The 19,633-nt window shown below is 42.5% G+C and overlaps 1 long non-coding RNA gene across 4 annotated transcripts in view; it reads left to right on the forward strand.

The window, feature by feature from the left end:
• Positions 1-19,283, forward strand: part of LOC108350243 (uncharacterized) — a 302,908-nt gene extending 283,625 nt beyond the window's left edge. For all 4 annotated transcript variants that reach the window (XR_015674419.1, XR_015674426.1, XR_015674425.1 and 1 more), the window contains one exon: positions 19,088-19,283. This is a non-coding gene — a long non-coding RNA (uncharacterized LOC108350243). The remainder of the gene's footprint in view (positions 1-19,087) is intronic.
• Positions 19,284-19,633: the final 350 nt, after the last annotated feature.

Raw genomic sequence — 19,633 nt, forward strand, 5'->3', positions numbered from 1 at the left:
TATTTGGGTCTATTATGAAGGGTGTCGTTTCCCTAATTTCTTTCTCAGCTTGTTTCTCTTTTGTGTAGAGGAAGGCTACTGATTTATTTGAGTTAATTTTATACCCAGCCACTTTGCTGAAGTTGTCTATCAGCTTTAGTAGTTCTCTGGTGGAACGTTTGGGATCACTTAAATATACTATCATATCATCTGCAAATAGTGATATTTTGACTTCTTGTTTTCCGATCTGTATCCCCTTGACCTTTTGCTGTCTGATTGCTCTGGCTAGAATTTCAAGAACTATATTGAATAAGTAGGGAGAGAGTGGGCAGCCTTGTCTAGTCCCTGATTTTAGTGGGATTGCTTCGAGTTTCTCTCCATTTAGTTTAATGTTAGCAACTGGTTTGCTGTATATGGCTTTTACTATGTTTAGGTATGGGCCTTGAATTCCTATTCTTTCCAGGACTTTTATCATGAAGGGGTGTTGAATTTTGTCAAATGCTTTCTCAGCATCTAATGAAATGATCATGTGGTTTTTTTCTTTCAGTTTGTTTATTTAATGGATCACGTTGATGGTTTTCCGTATATTAAACCATCCCTGCATGCCTGGGATGAAGCCTACTTGATCATGGTAGATGATTGTTTTGATGTGCTCTTGTATTCGGTTTGCCAGAATTTTGTTGAGTATTTTTGCGTCGATATTCATAAGGGAAATTGGTCTGAAGTTCTCTTTCTTTGTTGGGTCTTTGTGTGCTTTAGGTATAAGAGTAATTGTGGCTTCATAGAAGGAATTCGGTAGTGCTCCATCTGTTTCAATTTTGTGGAATAGTTTGAATAATATTGGTATGAGGTCTTCTATGAAGGTCTGATAGAATTCTGCACTAAACCTGTCTGGACCTGGGCTCTTTTTGGTTGGGAGACCTTTAATGACTGCTTCTATTTCCTTAGGAGTTATGAGGTTGTTTAACTGGTTTATCTGTTCCTGATTTAACTTCAGTACCTGGTATCTGTCTAGGAAATTGTCCATTTCCTGCAGATTTTCAAGTTTTGTTGAATATAGGCTTTTATAGTAAGATCTGATGATTTTTTGAATTTCCTCTGAATCTGTAGTTATGTCTCCCTTTTCATTTCTGATTTTGTTAATTTGGACACACTTTCTATGTCCTCTCATTAGTCTGGCCAAGGGTTTATCTATCTTGTTGATTTTCTCAAAGAACCAATTTTTGGTTCTGTTGATTCTTTCTATGGTCCTTTTTGTTTCTACTTGGTTGATTTCAGCTCTGAGTTTGATTATTTCCTGCCTTCTACTCCTCCTGGGTGTATTTGCTTCTTTTCATTCTAGAGCTTTTAGGTGTGCTGTCAAGCTGCTGACATATGCTCTTTCCTGTTTCTTTCTGCAGGCACTCAGCGCTATGAGTTTTCCTCTTAGCACAGCCTTCATTGTGTCCCATAAGTTTGGGTATGTTGTACCTTCATTTTCATTAAATTCTAAAAAGTCTTTAATTTCTTTCTTTATTTCTTCCTTGACCAGGCTATCATTGAGTAAAGCATTGTTCAATTTTCACGTATATGTGGGCATTCTTCCCTTATTGTTATTGAAGACCAGATTTAGGCAGTGGTGGTCTGATAGCACGCATGGGATTATTTCTATCTTTCTGTACCTGTTGAGGCCCGTTTTTTGACCAATTATATGGTCAATTTTGGAGAAAGTACCATGAGGAGCTGAGAAGAAGGTATATCCTTTTGCTTTAGGATAGAATGTTCTATAAATATCTGTTAAGTCCCTTTGGCTCATGACTTCCCTTAGTCTGTCTACATCTCTGTTTAATTTCTGTTTCCATGATCTGTCCATTGATGAGAGTGGGGTGTTGAAATCTCCTACTATTATTGTGTGAGGTGCAATGTGTGTTTTGAGCTTTAGTAAGGTTTCTTTTACGTATGTAGGTGCCCTTGTATTTGAGGCATAGATATTTAGGATTGAGAGTTCATCTTGGTGTATTTTTCCTTTGATGAATATCAAGTGTCCTTCCTTATCTTTTTTGATGACTTTTAGTTGAAAATTGATTTTATTTGCTATTAGAATGGCCACTCCAGCTTGCTTCTTCTGACCATTTGCTTGGAAAGTTGTTTTCCAGCCTTTCACTCTGAGGTAGTGACTGTCTTTGTCTCTGAGGTGTGTTTCCTGTAGGCAGCAGAATGCAGGGTCCTCGTTGCATATCCAGTTTGTTAATCTATGTCTTTTTATTGGGGAGTTGAGGCCATTGATGTTGAGAGATATTAAGGAATAGTGATTTTTGCTTCCTGCTATATTCATATTTGGATATGAGGTTATGTTTGTGTGCTTTTCTTCTCTTTGTTTTGTTGCCAAGACGATTAGTTTCTTGCTTCTTCTAGGGTATAGCTTGCTTGCCTCCTTATGTTGGGCTTTACCATTTATTATCCTTTGTAGTGCTGGATTTGTAGAAAGGTATTGTGTAAATTTGGTTTTGTCATGGAATATCTTGGTTTCTCCATCTATGTTAATTGAGAGTTTTGCAGGATACAGTAACCTGGGCTGGCATGTCTGTATGACATCTGTGCAGGATATTCTGGCTTTCATAGTTTCTGGCGAAAAGTCTGGTGTGATTCTGATAGGTCTGCCTTTATATGTTACTTGACCTTTTTCCCTTACTGCTTTTTAATATTCTTTCTTTATTTTGTGCGTTTGGTGTTTTGACTATTATGTGACGGGAGGTGTTTCTTTTCTGGTCCAATCTATTTGGAGTTCTGTAGGCTTCTTGTATGCCTATGGGTATCTCTTTTTTTAGGTTAGGGATGTTTTCTTCTATGATTTTGTTGAAGATATTTACTGGTCCTTTGAGCTGGGAGTCTTCACTCTCTTCTATACCTATTATCCGTAGGTTTGATCTTCTCATTGAGTCCTGGATTTCCTGTATGTTTTGGACCAGTAGCTTTTTCTGCTTTACATCATCTTTGACAGTTGGTCAATGATTTCTGTGGAATCTTCTGCTCCTGAGATTCTCTCTTCCATCTCTTGTATTCTGTTGGTGAAGCTCGTATCTACAGCTCCTTGTCTCTTCCTTTGGTTTTTTATATCCAGGGTTGTTTCCATGTGTTCTTTCTTGATTGCTTCTATTTCCATTTTTAATTACTTCAACTGTTTGATTGTGTTTTCCTGGAATTCTTTCAGGGATTTTTGTGACTCCTCTCTATGGGCTTCTACTTGTTTATTTATGTTTTCCTGGAATTCTTTCAGGGATTTTTGCGATTCCTCTCTGTAGGCTTCTACTTGTTCTCTAAGGGAGTTCTTCACGTCTTTCTTGAAGTCCTCCAGCATCATGATCAAATATGATTTTGAAACTAGATCTTGCTTTTCTGGTGTGTTTGGATATTCCGTGTTTGCTTTTGTGGGAGAATTGGTCTCCGATGATGCCATGTAGTCTTGGTTTCTGTTGCTTGGGTTTCTGCGCTTGCCTCTCGCCATCAGATTATCTCTAGTGTTACTTTGTTCTGCTATTTCTGACAGTGGCTAGACTGTCCTATAAGCCTGTGTGTCAGGAGTGCTGTAGACCTGTTTTCCTGTTTTCTTTCAGCCAGTTATGGGGACAGAGTGTTCTGCTTTCGGGGGTGTAGTTTTTCCTATCTACAGGCCTTCAGCTGTTCCTGTGTGCCTGTGTCTGGTGTTCACCAGGCAGGTCACTTGCAGCAGAAAAGTTGGTCTTAGCTGTGGTCCCGAGGCTCAAGTTTGCTCGTGGGGTGCTGCCTAAGAGCTCTCCGCGGTGGCAGCAACCAGGAAGATCTGCGCTGCCCTTTCCGGGAGCTTCCGTGCACCAGGGTTCCAGATGGCATTTGGTGTTTTCCAAGGTTGTTTCTTTTAAACCAGTGTTTCAATAGTGATCGTCTTACATACTATTCTTGTACAAAATAAGGACCTCTTGATCTTTAGCAAACACACTTTTCAAAGACTAGCAGAATGTGACCCTGGTGCATGATCCACAATGCCTTTGGACTCTTTAATGCTTGAGCTTGATCTTGAACTATGAAAGTAGCACCTTGACTTTGTGGAAGTTGGGTCAGAGAGAGTGGTCCTTTGGCGGTGCTCTCACAGTAGCTGTTTGGGATGATGTTTGAGTTCTGTTCTTGCTGTAGCAGAGTCAGACCTACTGGAACTGGAGTGTCAGAGAGTTGTAAACTGCCAGGAAGCACTGGGAACTGAACTCAGGTTCTCTGAAAGCGTCTCAAGCCAGCTCTCCAGCCTGTCCTTCAGTCTGTAACAACTTTCCAACAATGATCAGCAGCAGCTGGCAATGGAAGTCCAAGGATCTAGCAGTGGCAAAAAAGAGAGAGACTCTTCCTTCTTCCAATGTCCTTATGTCATATGTATTACTTTTAAAAAGACTATGCTTTCATTTCCTTATTAAAAAGCAAGTAAATAACAGATTTGCTAAGACCTACTAGCATGCTTTTATTTTGTATAAGTAAGGTCTGAAGAAGTGGACATCCACCTCAAAAATTTCTGGTTATAGCATTTTCATTATTCGACATTGAGATTTCTCACTGGCTGCAACTGTACTAACGGTATAGCAGAAAAGAGACAGGAATTGACAGAGGTTGAAGATAGCAACGTAACACACTGATGACATCACTTCTCTGTTCCTCCGTCCCAATTACATCACAGAAAGGTCATGCTGGGATGATGAGCACATTGTCTCTCTTTGTCCTCTCCTCAGAGCCTTCTGAGTGTCAGAGTATGATGGGATCAACATTCCACTTGGTCCCCAGTAGAGAGTGTGATTGACAGGGAACTTATTTCATCATTTGCTTTGACATTGTGGTTATCACTCTCTTTATATTTATCTGGGCCTTGTGGATTACTGCACTTCTGAAGGATTAGGCATTTTTCTGCTTGCATCAGAGGTATGTAAGGAGAACGCCTGCATGGTCCCAGGCAGCGGATGATTTCCTTGGCGCCCGACCAGAGCAAGGCTCAGCCACGAGTATTTATTACTCATTAACACAGGGACCATTTAGCTCTTGGGTCAACTCAGATACTGGAAAACTGGCTACTCTAGCACACTTAAAACCTGAGAACAAATTTATTTAATTTTAGGTCCCTCTGCTGAGTTACCTGCAAAAAACATTAGGGGGATAATGAATCCAGCCGGTGGACACCAGCTGATACTTTGCACAGTGGTACATTTTATTAGAGAGGATCTGGCATTTCCTCAATGAGGCAGGACCAGTCATTTGTTGATTTGGGCATCAAAGATGCAGCCTTGTCTTCTGGGTATAAAAACTTGCCTCAATATTGCACATATGTAACAAAGACTGTTTCCCACTGATTCAAGTACATGTGTTAACAGATAGCTTCACCTGGACAGCTAACATTCATAATGCACAGAATTAACTCTCTCTCCTTTGTTTGCACTGTGGAAGACAAATGAAGTTCTAACCAAGGGACTTCTATAAATTGTGAGGACAAATAATGCTGAGGTTGGCACTGGAGTGCATGAAGAAAGGCACTCCAAAGTTTATGCTTGCCTTCAGCATTTTGTGCTTTCCTAGGAGGGACCAGCCAGTTCATTGTTGCAGACATTTTAAGTTACAGCAGCACACCTGGACTAGAGTAAACACAGTCACTGAGTGGGAAGAAACCGGATAAGCCAGAGAAAAGACTGACGTGGGAGTAAACTAAGAAGATAGGCAGGAAGACGCAATACAAGGGAAAGCCAAGAACAGGTAAGCATAATTCTGATGAGGAAGACACCCAGTGACCTGTTAAAAAGGCAAGTGAATGGGAAGGAAGAATGGGGCAAAAACAGAGACGTTAAAAGTATCTTAAAGGAGACACATTTAAATTCTTAAGAGATGGTGGAGTTAGCACAGTGGTAAAGTATTTGCCTTGAAAACATGAAGACCTGAGTTCTAGCCCAAGAACACATAAGTCAACCTTGGTGGTGCCCACTTGTAAACCCAGTGCTGCAGAGGCTGACACAGGAGGATCCCTGGAATTCCTTGGACAGCCATCCTAGCCTGTGAGTCAGATCCAGGCCAATGAGAGTTCATTCTTTACAGAGCCAGCCAATGAGAGTTCATTCTTTACAGAGTCAGCACTCCCTGGGCACAAGGGCAGCAGACAGGCTCAGGTCTGTGTGTTAGTTTTCATGGGGACTGGGACACAAGTGTTAATGTGACTGGCGAATCATCAGTGTATATACAATGAGTCAGTAATTTGTAATCCTTTTTACTGGAGTCATCTATGAATGGCAGTTTGGGTTTCTGCTGTTCTTAGATCGCTTACAAATATTGGGTGCAGACATCAGACTAACCTTCTCCAACACATGGGGTGACACTCCACAGGCAGTTTCAGTTTGATGACTGATTCTTAGATGTCCTACAGACTGAAATGTGCCAGCCTATGTTAATCTAAGCTCTTGAAAAGCAATGCTTATGATGTGGAGATTGTTTTGCAAAAGTGAGGATTATGCTGGCAGGAACAGTTACACTGTAGTGTCTAATAAATGTTCCTTTCTTCAGAACCAAAGAAGGAATCTCCAGAAATATAGACATTGAATCTTTCTTTTTTTTTATATTTTAAACCAAAGACTTCAAAAATATTTAAATTATACCAATTCCAGGCCAATCACAAGAGGATGGGTTGTACATACTGGAAGTTGGAGCAGGAAAATTGGGTTACCAGCGTGGAAAACTGTCTGTTATATTCCCTGCACATGATTCTTTTTGCACCCTGGAGCTAGTGTCTATAGAAGGCACTGGGGTTGAGTTTGATTAGAAATCGAAACAAATAGACACAGCCAGAATACAGCAAATACAGAGGCGAATGCCAGCAGCAAACCACTGAACTGAGAATAGGTCCCCCGTTGAAGGAATCAGAGAAAGAACTGGAAGAGCTTGAAGGGGCTCGAGACCCCAAAAGTACAACAATGTCAAGCAACCAGAGCTTCCAGGGACTAAGCCACTACCTAAAGACTATACATGGACTGACCCTGGACTCTGACCCCATAGGTAGCAATGAATATCCTAGTAAGAGCACCAGTGGAAGGGGAAGCCCTGGGTCCTGCTAAGACTGAACCCCCAGTGAACTAGACTATGCGGGGAGGGCGGCAAGGGGGGGAGGGTGGGGAGGGGAACACCCATAAGGAAGGGGAGGGGGGAGGGTGATGTTTGTCCGGAAACCGGGAAAGGGAATAACACTCGAAATGTAAATAAGAAATACTCAAGTTAATAAAAAAAAAAAAAAAGAAATCGAAACAAATGCACTGAAAATCTAAAGTCAGTGTTGGCTTATTTCTATTAGAACTCAAAATGCTTGCCTGTGGGAGGATCAACAGGAACACAGAACACTGGCATAGGAGTCTGACTAGTGCTGATTCCAAACAAGAACCTTGCAGCCAATGCTTCAGTTTAATGTCCATCACATGGAAGTTGCGTAGTCTCCCAAGAGGACTAGAATTCCCTTGCAAAGAGTTAATGGGCTTCCAAGTGCATGGGTGTTAGCCACTGTTGTGGTCAGACACAGTGCTCACCAGTGCCAAGTCATTCTTTATCATGTCTGTCACATGGACCTTTAGGTTCCTGGCTTCTCCACATCACGAAAACACCACCTACTTTTGCCTTTTTTTCTTTTGATCTTTTGTAGCCAGAGTGAAAATAGAGCAATCGTTTGCACTTAACTGTGTTTGCTACCGTGACTGCCACACAGCACACAGCAGTGGTAGCCGTAGCCCATTAAGAAGATACGAGGCATGATAGGCTGATGACACAGGAAAGCCTCAGAAATACAACTTTGGTTTTTCTTATACAAACTCTGGAATTGTCACTAGTGAGCTAGGTTGGACCACACGGTAGAGGCATAGACACACAGTAGATGTGGGATTTGAACCTAGCCTTTTATGTTCAAATTTAACATTGTTTAAGGTTAATGCATATTCATCTAACCTTAATGAATATGCTAGAGGAGGGCACCTAGGAGCACAGAATCACATATAATATTGATAGATGTGGCTTCATTCTTTCACAGTCTTTTCTGGAACACCAGCTCCCACATAGCAGACATTTGTGGTGGAATGAAACAGAAAACCAATGGACGCAGTGAGGGGGTCAGACAGGCCAGATCATAGACCGGCTAGCCTTTCTCAGGACCCATTGGGAATGTTTCAGTTGTGTAGACAGCAGTGGGCACTTGTAGGCAGATTCAGTAGTGAGAAATTCAAGCCCTACCTATGATGTCCTTGGAGAAATCACAACCAAGTACTTGGTCCAAGTTGTCCCACATTCAAATTACAAAGAGTCAGATAGAACTCTAAGTGAAATGAAAGCCTTCAAATATTTAAAAAATTGACAAGAAAATGTAAAAATATGTTTAGCGCCGCCACACTTTGGCCTGTCTGACCAGCCCACAGCATTTACGGTTTGCTCAACTTCCTTCCAGCCCAGACCTCTGTATATGGAAGTTGGGGTTCAGAAAAGATGCTGAAAGAATGAAGCCATAACGAACCATCTTGCAAATCTTGCGTGGTTCCATGTTCCTAGAATCTAGTGCCTCCCTCCAGCATTTGAATATGCATTAACCTTTATGCTATCTTAAATGTGGCGATAAAATGTTAAATACTCCGGGAGATCTTGGTCAAGCATCAGTCACCTGCTGGTGCCCATCCAGCTGAGTTCTGGACAGTGGGTGATCTGACTCACCTGCTGCTGTTGGTCTGTATTTGCACTTAAAAACCCATTTGTTAGCAAAGAAAACCGTAGTATTTGTTTCTGTGCCATTTAAAGAAGTGAAAAGGCTTAGTAAATTTTGTTTTAGAAGAGAATATAGTTTAAATGGCCTAATTTCAATAAAAACTCAAATTCTATCCTTATGATTCATATATGAAAATATCTCACTTCATCTTAAGTGTTTAAAAATATTTGGTGGCTAAATTTAAAATACACAAAACAGTGATATAAATGGTGATTCTGCTGTCGTGCTTTTCTATGTTGTTTTGTTCTAGAAATGCATACATTTAACTCCCACTGAGATGTAGGAGGAGGTACCATTATTATTCCCATTTTATAAAAGAGGAAACTGGTCCTGGGGAGTGAAGTTCTTGCTCAGGGTCATGCAGACCCAAGGAGCAGATACAGTTTGAACCTGGTCAAGGTTTGGACAGTCTGCCAAGGCCATGTCCCATATCTCTTCCTGCTTAGCCGCTCAGCTACACAGCTGCTCACCTGCTCACCTGCTCACCTGCTCACCTGCTCATCTGCTCACCTGCTCACCTGCTCACCTGCTCAGCTGCTCACCCACTCAGCTACACAGCTGCTCACCTGCTCACCTACTCACCTGCTCACCTGCTCAGCTGCTCACCTGCTCACCCACTCAGCTACACAGCTGCTCACCTGCTCACCTACTCATCTGCTCACCTGCTCACCTGCTCACCCGCTCAGCTGCTTACCTGCTCACCTGCTCACCTGCTCACCCGCTCAGCTGCTTACCTGCTCACCTGCTCACCCGCTCAGCTGCTCACCCACTCAGCTACACAGCTGCTCACCTGCTCACCTGCTCACCTGCTCACCTGCTCAGCTGCTCACCCGCTCAGCTACACAGCTGCTCACCTGCTCACCTACTCATCTGCTCACCTGCTCGCCTGCTCACCCGCTCAGCTGCTCACCCGCTCACCTGCTCACCTGCTCACCTGCTCACCTGCTCACCCGCTCAGCTGCTTACCTGCTCACCTGCTCACCTGCTCACCCGCTCAGCTGCTCACCCACTCAGCTACACAGCTGCTCACCTGCTCACCTACTCACCTGCTCACCTGCTCAGCTGCTCACCTGCTCACCTGCTCACCCGCTCAGCTGCTTACCTGCTCACCTGCTCACCTGCTCACCCGCTCAGCTGCTCACCTGCTCAGCTACACAGCTGCTCACCTGCTCACCTACTCATCTGCTCACCTGCTCACCTGCTCACCTGCTCACCCACTCACCCGCTCAGCTACACAGCTGCTCACCTGCTCACCTACTCATCTGCTCACCTGCTCACCTGCTCACCTGCTCATCCATTCAGATTTTCTGACTGTCCATTTAGAAAGGTTGGGGCAGATCATCCTGCTCTCTGTCCAAGGATTTCATATGACCCCAGAGGATTTTGGTTCATATCCCATTATCATAATGTTAGTTTAAAAATTGCCAGACTATGACATGGATTTAGGATAGCTTCAAACAACAGAAATAAACCTGGTGAGTACTCTCAGTCTGCTGTATGTATGGGCAGACTATGAGTTGATGTGTAGGCAACAGTACTGTCCAACTTGTCACTGTGGGCACCCCTGTGATGACACCCCTGTGATGACACCCCTGTGATGACACCCCTGTGATGGGTGCTGTCTGAGCAGAGGTTTTGATTAGTGACTGAACAGGTTGGTGCTTACCTTAGCCTACAAAATAAAATAAAATAAAATAAAATAAAATAAAATAAAATGAGATGAAATAGATGCTTCTTGTATTCGAGTCTTAAAAACTCCTTTTTTTGAAAATGATGCTCTATTTCTCTCTGAGCATGCAGGCTTCTCTTCCACATAGGTTGAGGAAGTCTTGTTAAGACCCAGGCATCACCATCAAGTGCCTTGTAACACAGAGAGAAGAATAGCAAATTCATGTGGATGGTAAGCAGAAGGAGCATGACAGGAAAAGGTCAAGAGATTCTTAGAATGTTCTAGAATATGTAATAAGACCATAGAATGGAAAAAAGTCCCAAAGTATACCTGAAAAAGAAGCCAAACTGTTGATGGTTGCAGGTGAGCATGATTGCTTATCTAAGAAATGGTATGTGGTTTACAAAAGAAGGGGGGAGGGCTAGAAGCGATAACAAGTTCACACAGATTCCATAAGCAAAGGTCAATAGAATTTCAAACAACTCAGAAGGTGAAATGTTCAAACTATTGTTTTGTGGCAGTAAGCATTGGCTTATTTTGATATTTGGATATTGTGGTGAGCATGCTACATCAGAACCATAGACATTGACGCAGACAAAGATATTTGTGTCTTTCCACAGGGCCAGAATTTATTGTATAGCAACAGATTCATAGAGTGTGGCAGTCGTCCTGTTCCAGTGGCTGGAGACTGGGACAGGCGTTTCCAAGTTCTTAGTGCCCCACTCAAAAGGAAAACACAGGTCCCAAGGGAACATTATCCAAAGCTAAGCAAGGTACAGCTCAGATATGCTATCAAAAGTGACAGTGGGCCACACAAGTGAGATAATTCGGGGGTGTTCCTTTTATGTGGGTTTGAGAGAGAAGAGCTTTGCTGCTAAGAGAGAGAGCATGGGAGGTTGTCTGTTTTCATTGACAGGCTTGGATTAAAACAGCCTTTACTCACTGTCTATGTGTCCCTTCCTACAATGTATCCAACTTTAATAATATATACTCTCCATGATGCCTAAGCATGAGATCATAAGAGGGGACTCTCCCTAAAAGTTCACTCAGAGGACACAATTTACTTCATTGTGCATGCATGCAAAACTGGTTCAGACTGGATCGGCCCATTGTCTGTAGTTCCTGGATACATTTCAAGATGTGTTTGGGTGGAAATGGGGTGTTGTCAAGCAGTTACCAATGGGAGTAGATTATTTCTGTTATTTAAAGCAGATATATGGACATCCTGATACAGGGGACTTCCAGATTGCCAACAGGTTGCTAGATTTCTTTTTCAGAAGGGCGTGTGTATAGCCCAAGCCAACTGGAGTACCTGGTTGATAAATTATTCCCTATTTCCCATTATTTGCCTCAGAGGCACAGGCAAAAACAATTTCTCTTATTCCAATATTAATTACTAATTAACTCTCAGATCACACATTACACACAGTAGATCTCTCTCATCTCCCCCCATACACACACATTATAAAATGGTGATAAAGGGTTAAGATGTATGCTAGTTACTTTTCTATTGCTGTGATAAAACACCAAGACCAAGGCATATTATAAAAGAAAGGGTACGTTTAGGTTTGCCATCCCAGAGGGCTAAGTATCCATCAGCCTTCCCTTCAGGAAGCTGTAGGCATAACAGCTGGAGCAGGAAGCTGAGGGCTTATATGTGAACATTTAGATGCCTGTAAACTTTCATTTTCACCCCTCAGATAATTAAATATTGAGAAATCGGGCCTGGCACCACACAGGCGGTCAATAGTTAGGAAAACAACTTCTGCCTTGGACCCTATTCATTCAATAATTGATTAGTCATTTTCGATCATTTCAATGAATTTGATGTCTTTGCTTTACTTTAAAAAACAAAAGACCGTGGAGGGAGATTTAAAAAAGAAATATGTGCCTGTGTATCTCTGTGTGGGGATATCCATGTGAGTTCAATGATGGAGAAGACCAGAAAAGGTTGTAGGATACCCTAAAGCTGGAGTTACAGGCAGGTGGGACCCACCCTATGTGAATGCTGGGAATTGAACTCCAAAATAGCACTATGCACTCTTACTCATAGAACTCTCTTCCAGCCTTACAATTTCCATTTAGATTGTGTGTGTGTGTGTATGTGTGTGTGTGTGTGTGTGTGTGTTTATTCAACAACATGTAACATTGACACCTGTGCAAAGTGGCCATTTTGCCTTTTCCTGAGCTAATGGTTTCAAAGTGATTGTGAGACTGGTGGTGTGGGAGTTCTCCAGGGTTAGCCTCAACTAGTAGAGAGCTCAAGGAGCAAAAGGAGAGAAAAGGATGGAACCATTACTGAAGTTTTAAAGTCTTAAAGAATCAATTAAAATCAAGCACTGTGGGAAAACCTTGCTAATTAAGGTAGATGTCTACCGTTGTCCAGACAGCCTTCTGGGCTTGGTGCAACATGGAGGACTCCTTTTGCTAGCAGGGCTTCCCCTTCTCTGACCTTAACCTCCATACACCCTATACCTGCAGAATATCCATAGCCTTAGTTAGATAACAAGTTCAACTTCTTTTCTCCCAATAGGAACGCGGTCAGCTAGCACCTGAGATTCCCGGAGTGCTTGACAATGCTAAGGAAGCGTTTTGGTAACTTAAGCCTTCAGCCAATGACCTTTGCCCATCTTGAATATTCCTACCCCGCTCGTCCCCAAAACTATATTATAATCCTCGAATCATCCCAAGTAAAGTTGATCTGCCCCCTGATGCTGGTCCCCATGTCATCATTACTCACAGGCCTTCTGGATCCTCATAGTCTCTGTCCTATCTGCGGACTGATATTCACCAAATATCCCTTGGGGTTGGGAGGGTCCCAAGGCACTTGGAAACTTTAGAGTGGCAACTGTCCTTAAAAAAATGTCAACTGGGGAAAAGGCACCCTCTGCCTAGGCAGCATTCTACCAGCACATTCTCTGGAACAATTTCCCCTTTGCAGTTTGGCAAATGCTTGCCAGAGAGCCACTTTCTCAGAGGTGTGGATGCTGCATAAGATAGATGGAGCCTTCCCGAAGAACATGATGGAGAGATCCAAAGATACCCTGTGCTCCTGTGGGCACCGTCAGTGTGTACAGACCTCAGAGTGCCTGGGTTCATCATGTACACATTAGATGTGCTATGAACTCTTAGCCAAATTCAATGCCAGTGTTTGGAATGAATCTGAAAATGAGGATTAGAAATGTGGAACTAGTCTTGCTGTTCCTGGGGGAGAAAATGTTTCATAAAGCAACAAAAATTAAAATTCATTAGTTCTCCTAAGTAGCCCAAGAACACAACTAAGAATGATCCCAAACTCACATGAAAATATCACTTATAATTAAGTGACTGAGTATTTAGGAAAAAAAGAAGCAAACAAGAAGCAATCTTGAGTATTTATTTACCCCACTCTGTATACCAAATATTTAAATGTTTTTTTTAAATCTACAAACATTGTAGGGTACAAAATCAATCCAACTTCATATATAATATTTTGTGCTAGAGTGAACTTTGTAAATGGTATAAGCCAGGAATTCGTAAGGCACACCAAGAAGACAAGCTGGCCACCCATCCAATGAAGTCAACATCTGTCTGAGAAAAGACTGTCAACAAAGCAAACCAACATGCTTTGGGAGAGGGAATTGTAATAACATGGCAGGAAAAACAACCAGGCTAATTTCTTTGATTTGTAATGAGTTCAAATAAATATTATAGTCAAAGTTAGATTATTTAAACAAGAAAAGAGTTAGGGGGTACATACAGGGTACCGATGGCTGTGGAAATGGAAGGCTTCCCCAAATGCTGGCAAGTTTGTCTTCACCATCTCACATGCCAAGAATTTCACTCTTGCCCCTCAGAGTGCACGTCCCTACTTCTTAGTTTTCTCATGTTTGTTGCTGATTATTGAACAACAGAAGGATGGGGAACACATGTGTCTCTCTGTTTTTAATTACGCCTAACTGCAATGATCGTAATTAGCTTCGTTATCTAAGCATTGCTAAGCTTCCTCAGTTTCTCAAATCAAGTCACACCAGCAAATGAACAAGGAAACAGGTTTGTTCTCAGAGGGTTGATGACTGATCAGGACATCAGGGCTCCTGCCTGAAGGACAGAGAGATTAAGTTGTTACCTTCTGAAAGGTTCCTCTCTAATCTCCATTTTTCTGTCCTCATGGTCCACCTCTGAAATTCCCACAATTGGTAGGGAGCTTCTCTCAGGAGGAGGAATTAATGTCCTTTAGAAGGTTCTGTTCACACATTGATAAAAAAAACTGGCTATTCTCTCTCTCTCTCTCTCTCTCTCTCTCTCTCTCTCTCTCCACGAGAAAAGAGAGAGAACATTGTTTACTCGCATATTTAAATTGTAGAATCCGATGTCAGCTTCAGCAATGGCTGCTCAATTTTTTTCTTTGCTTTTAAAATTTGTTTGTTTGTATGAGACAGGGTTTTGCTATGTACTACAAGCTGGGCTTAAACCAGTGGCAATGGTATCTCAGCCTCCCAAATGCTGTGATTACAGACTTGAGCCAGCATTCCTGCATGGAATCCTACATGTCTTTGTATCTTAGAGATCCTTCAAGGTGGACTTTTGGGGACTCTCTTTTTTGAAAAACCTATGTCTTACAGGGTTTTTTCTAAACCTGTGTTTAGATTTCACTTTAATTTTTTAACCTGTGTTTAACTTTTTTCTCTAATAAATTCCAACATTTTCCAAAACAACTTATGGGCATCTGGAACATTTTAAGACACTCCTGGTCCACATAGTGAGTGGTGGGTGCCACAGGCCATTGGTCCAGAAACTCCCAACACCCTGCCGTGGGGAGTCTTCACAGGGAATAGTGTAAGTGTATTCTTGTACTTGGGAGTCCCTCTGAAGTGACAGCAGGTGGAAAAACCATCTTGACCACCCTTCAACCTAGCTGTTCATCATAGATATGGCATACATGATTTTTTAAATGCATTCATTGTACATTGTATTTCAGTGTAGCCATTTTCTTTTGCTGTATCATACATTAGAAGCTGAAAACCACATTCACTCTCTTCCTTGGGACACACAGGAGATTGTCCCCAGGGCCCCCATGATGCCGAAATTTATGTGTGTTCAAGTTCTTGTGTAAATGTGATAGAATTTGCTGGTTACTACACATAGCCTCCTGGAGAGGGACCTTCATCTCCAGATGACTTACCATGCCTCTTGTGTTTACTTAGGTGTCTACCATAGTAACACATAGCAAAGTCAGAACCGATGCATCTCACAGCTGTTCACACAGCTCTAATCACCACAACGCCAGAGCCTCAGAAAGGGAGAGGGCCAGTGGACAGGCCTTAGAATTTGACTATTAATGGGATGTTAAACGGGTTTTGGGTATGGGACTTGGGAAAATTGGTTATTCAATATAGACCTTTTGGGAGTGGCTTATAAAAGATATCCCAGAGAAATCTTGTACCCTTTACATCCCTTGCCTATGCAGCAAAAAGAAGGCCCAATGACCCAGGAAGTGAGCCCCAAGAGACACTGACTTTATAGGCACAATGGTCTTAGACTCTGTACCCTTCCAAACTATAAGAGGCACATCCCTCTTCACAGGATGGAAACACTGTCTTATTATACATCATGCTATTTTCTTTGTACTGGAGTTAGTACACTATACTGACTTGGTGGTTGGTTTATTTTTCTTTTCTTTTTTCTTTCTTCTTTTCCTTTCTTTTTCTTTCTTTTCTTTTCTTTTCTTTTTCTTTTTTTGACAAGGTTCTGCTATCTGCCCAAGGCAAATTTTGAACCCTCCTGCCTTAGTCTCCTAAGTGTTGGACTGCAGATGTCCATTACCTTATTGGCGGTTAATTGAAATTTTAAGTTTTAATTTCCAAACACTATATGCATAATTACAAAATACTTGTCTCAGAGAGGAAAGAGTGATCCCAGCTATATTAAAATTCATTCTGATAAATAGATGGCTCGAGTTAAAATCTGCCCTTTGTATTTAATATACTTGTTAATACCCATTAGCGCTGTCCCTGTGACATTTCCAGTTACACACGTATTGTGCCCTGCTTCCTCTTGCCCTCTCTTATTGTTTCTCCCTGGGGTTCCCCTGCTTGCCCGTTTTCCATGTCTGACTTAACTTTACATAACACAGTACTCCCCCCCATCCACCAACTTCTTTGCAAATGACACGAGATTATTATTCTTTATGCTTGAATGAATATGTGTATATTTACCTATGTACATGTAGATTCAACATATATTCCATAATTGCTTTGTCCATTCCAATGTCACCTAGGGTGCTTCTGTACTTTGTCTGTTGTGAATATCTCCACAGTAAGTGTGGCTGTCCTGCATACTCATGAGTACTCCAGAGTGTCCCTGAATGGTACAACTGGATTGGACGGTGGCCCTACTGATTCTTGTTGAGGAGAGGACAGCTGTCATGACTCTGGGGAGGTGGAATCTCACATGGTTTGGAACTGCACTTTTAATGACTGAAGTCCTTGTGAGTGTTCACAGGTATTCATTGGCTGTGTATTTGTAGTTGTTTTAAGGGGTATCTCTTCAGAAAACATGACGATTGTGCTCATTATTAGACTTTCTCCTCTTTTGCCATCCATCTAAGTTTTGTTTAACGACTAAGATTTTCTCCCATTCTTTAGACCGTCTGTGCTCCGTAGAAGCATTCTGGTTTGTTGTAATCATGTCACTGATTCTTTTATTTCCCGAGCTGTTGAGTTCCCACCCAGGATGCGGTTGCCTATGCTCAGATCTCCACATTTTCCTCTTCTTGCAGCAGTTTCCACAGTGCAGGTGTTTGGTGGGAATCGGGTCTCAAAGCTAAAATCTGTTGACGGAAGATGTGAGTTTCGGTGCTGGTTTAAACAGACGCTGTGTGCGCATACGATTCAGATATTTCCCCAGTCAGGAGTGGGCCTTTGCTTTCTCAGCTTCACCAAGGGCTTGCCAATCACAGTTTCACACTTTATAGCGTGCACAGGTTTGAGTCTGCCGCCTGTGATTATTCCCCCGGGCCCTTGTGCTTGACTATTTAATGCAATAACTTAGAAGGCATTGTTCCCCCCTGCCCCCATCTTAGGATGTAATTAATGAATAATTAACTGGAGGTTGACTCCAGAGATCCCAGACCAACCCTCATAACTGTGTTTGTATCTCCTGAGTGTGCCTTATCACAGTTGTCTGGCTTCTTGCTTCTCATTTCCCTGTGATAAGGTTCCGGGCACAGCGCTCTCCGGAAGTGAGCTCGCAGGGCTGCCTGGCGAGTTTATTTGAGGAAGGAAATAATCAATTTAGAGCTATTAGGGCTGGACCCTTATCCAGCTCATTTCCTTGTCTAATGCTTCACGAGCTGATATTACATGTTTAGCGAGACTTCAAAGCATCAGCCTGGGGCTGTGTGGGCTTTCATTAATGTGCAGTTTCTCCGGTGCAGCAAGTGTTTGTCATTAACATGACTATAACCCGCAGACTTGCAAACAGGGGCCATAAAAGTTGTAGGAAAAACTTGTGCCACTCAGCTCAGGACTCTAGCTTAGGCCACTATTAATTCTGAGTTGCTAGTGAAGTATACAAGGGGGGGTGGGGACAGTATCACACTCAGAGATGTGTGTGTGTATGTGTGTGTATATGTGTGTTAGCATTTGTGTGTGTTTGTGTGTATATGTGTGTGTGTTTGTGTATGTATATGTTATGTGTGTGTTTCTGTGTAAGTGTGTGTATGTGTATATGTGTGTGTTTGTGTGTTGTGTGTATATGTGTGTACACATGTATGTATGTGTGTATATGTGTGTATGTGTATGTGTATGTGTATGTGTATGTGTGCATGTGTGTGTGTGTGTGTGTGTGTGCGTGTGTGTGCACGCACGGTGGCCAGAAGTCAACCTCTGCCATCCTTTCTCAGGCACAACTCACTTATTATGGGGACAGGGTCTCTCACTGGGGCTTGTTTAGATAGCTAGACTGTCTGGTTAGTGAGCTGGGGTTTCTCCTGTTTCAGTCTTCAGGTTGCTGTTAGGATTACAGGTGCAGACCACCAGGCCAGTTATTTATTTCTTTATTGTTTATGTGGATTCTGGGGCACTGACTCAGGTCCCCGTGACTGACTGGCAAACACTTTACTAGCTCTCCCCAGCTTGATCCTCACAGATTTTGATTTGCTTCTTTCCTTTGCCCCGTAAGGCGTTGTCCTATCAGCAGGACAGTGGAAACTATAGATGGATAGATATCTAGTCCACGTCCAGGTGGGGACTTTTTGCCCTCCCAGTCCCACCCCCATTCATGATATTGTACAATCTAACCCAGAACCGTATCCACACAGGAAGCAGTTAATGTACCACCAATAGGTAAGAAAAACAAACAAACAGAAAGAAGAGGAGGAGGAGTTGGAGGAAGAAATAATTCAGGCATACCAGAAGGGATAAGGGCGTTATCTTGAAGGCAAGAGGATGACTGTAAAAATGTGCAATTAGAAGTCTGAGATTCTGACTATCTGCTCAATCAAGATAGCTTAGTGCTCATTGTGTGGCTGTCTTCTGGCTGTACACAGGAACACTGCTTACGGATCTGACTACACCGCGGGGAAAGCCTGCTGCACTCTGCCAGTCCTTGATAGATAGGTCCAGTTGGACAGAAGTAAGGAGACAGTTAAGTGAAATCAATACTTGTCTCATGGAACATTGCTTCTCTTCCAGCTCCTACTATAGCGATCGATCGAGGCAGTTGGACCACCGTGGGAGGGCTTCCGGTCACACTGAAGAGCCCGTTCCAGAAGGGGCTGGACTGCCAAGGATCTGCAGCTGCTGTTGGAGCTGCCCCTGGTCAGGAGAGGGAAAAGCAGAACAACCCCTGGGGAAACACGATAAAAACACGGAAATTGTAGGAAAATCACTAGCAGTTGTCTGGCTCTTTTTTCTGTGTCAACGGGCTTTTGTTTAATGTTTTAGGTATCTGAACGGCACCACGGAGGCTTTTGTTTGGTTTCCCTCTAATTAAAAATAGCCAGCGCTCCACAGTATGGTTGTAACAGTAAAGATGAGAGAAGAAAATGATAGGGGAATTCTAAGCTAACATAAACTCTCCTATCCTGCACACAGTTCCTGGAAGAGATTCCTCATCAGCTTAAAAAGATTTTTTTGGGGTGGGGGGTGCTTGTACTTAGTGATCAAACACATTTACAATTTTCGGTTTTCTACACTATGGGATTGTTTTGCTATGAGAGTCGTCTTGTGGTAATTTTA

The sequence above is a fragment of the Rattus norvegicus genome, chromosome 2, assembly GCF_021556685.1.
Source record: "Rattus norvegicus strain SHRSP/BbbUtx chromosome 2, alternate assembly SHRSP_T2T, whole genome shotgun sequence".
Taxonomy (NCBI): Eukaryota; Metazoa; Chordata; class Mammalia; order Rodentia; family Muridae; genus Rattus; species Rattus norvegicus.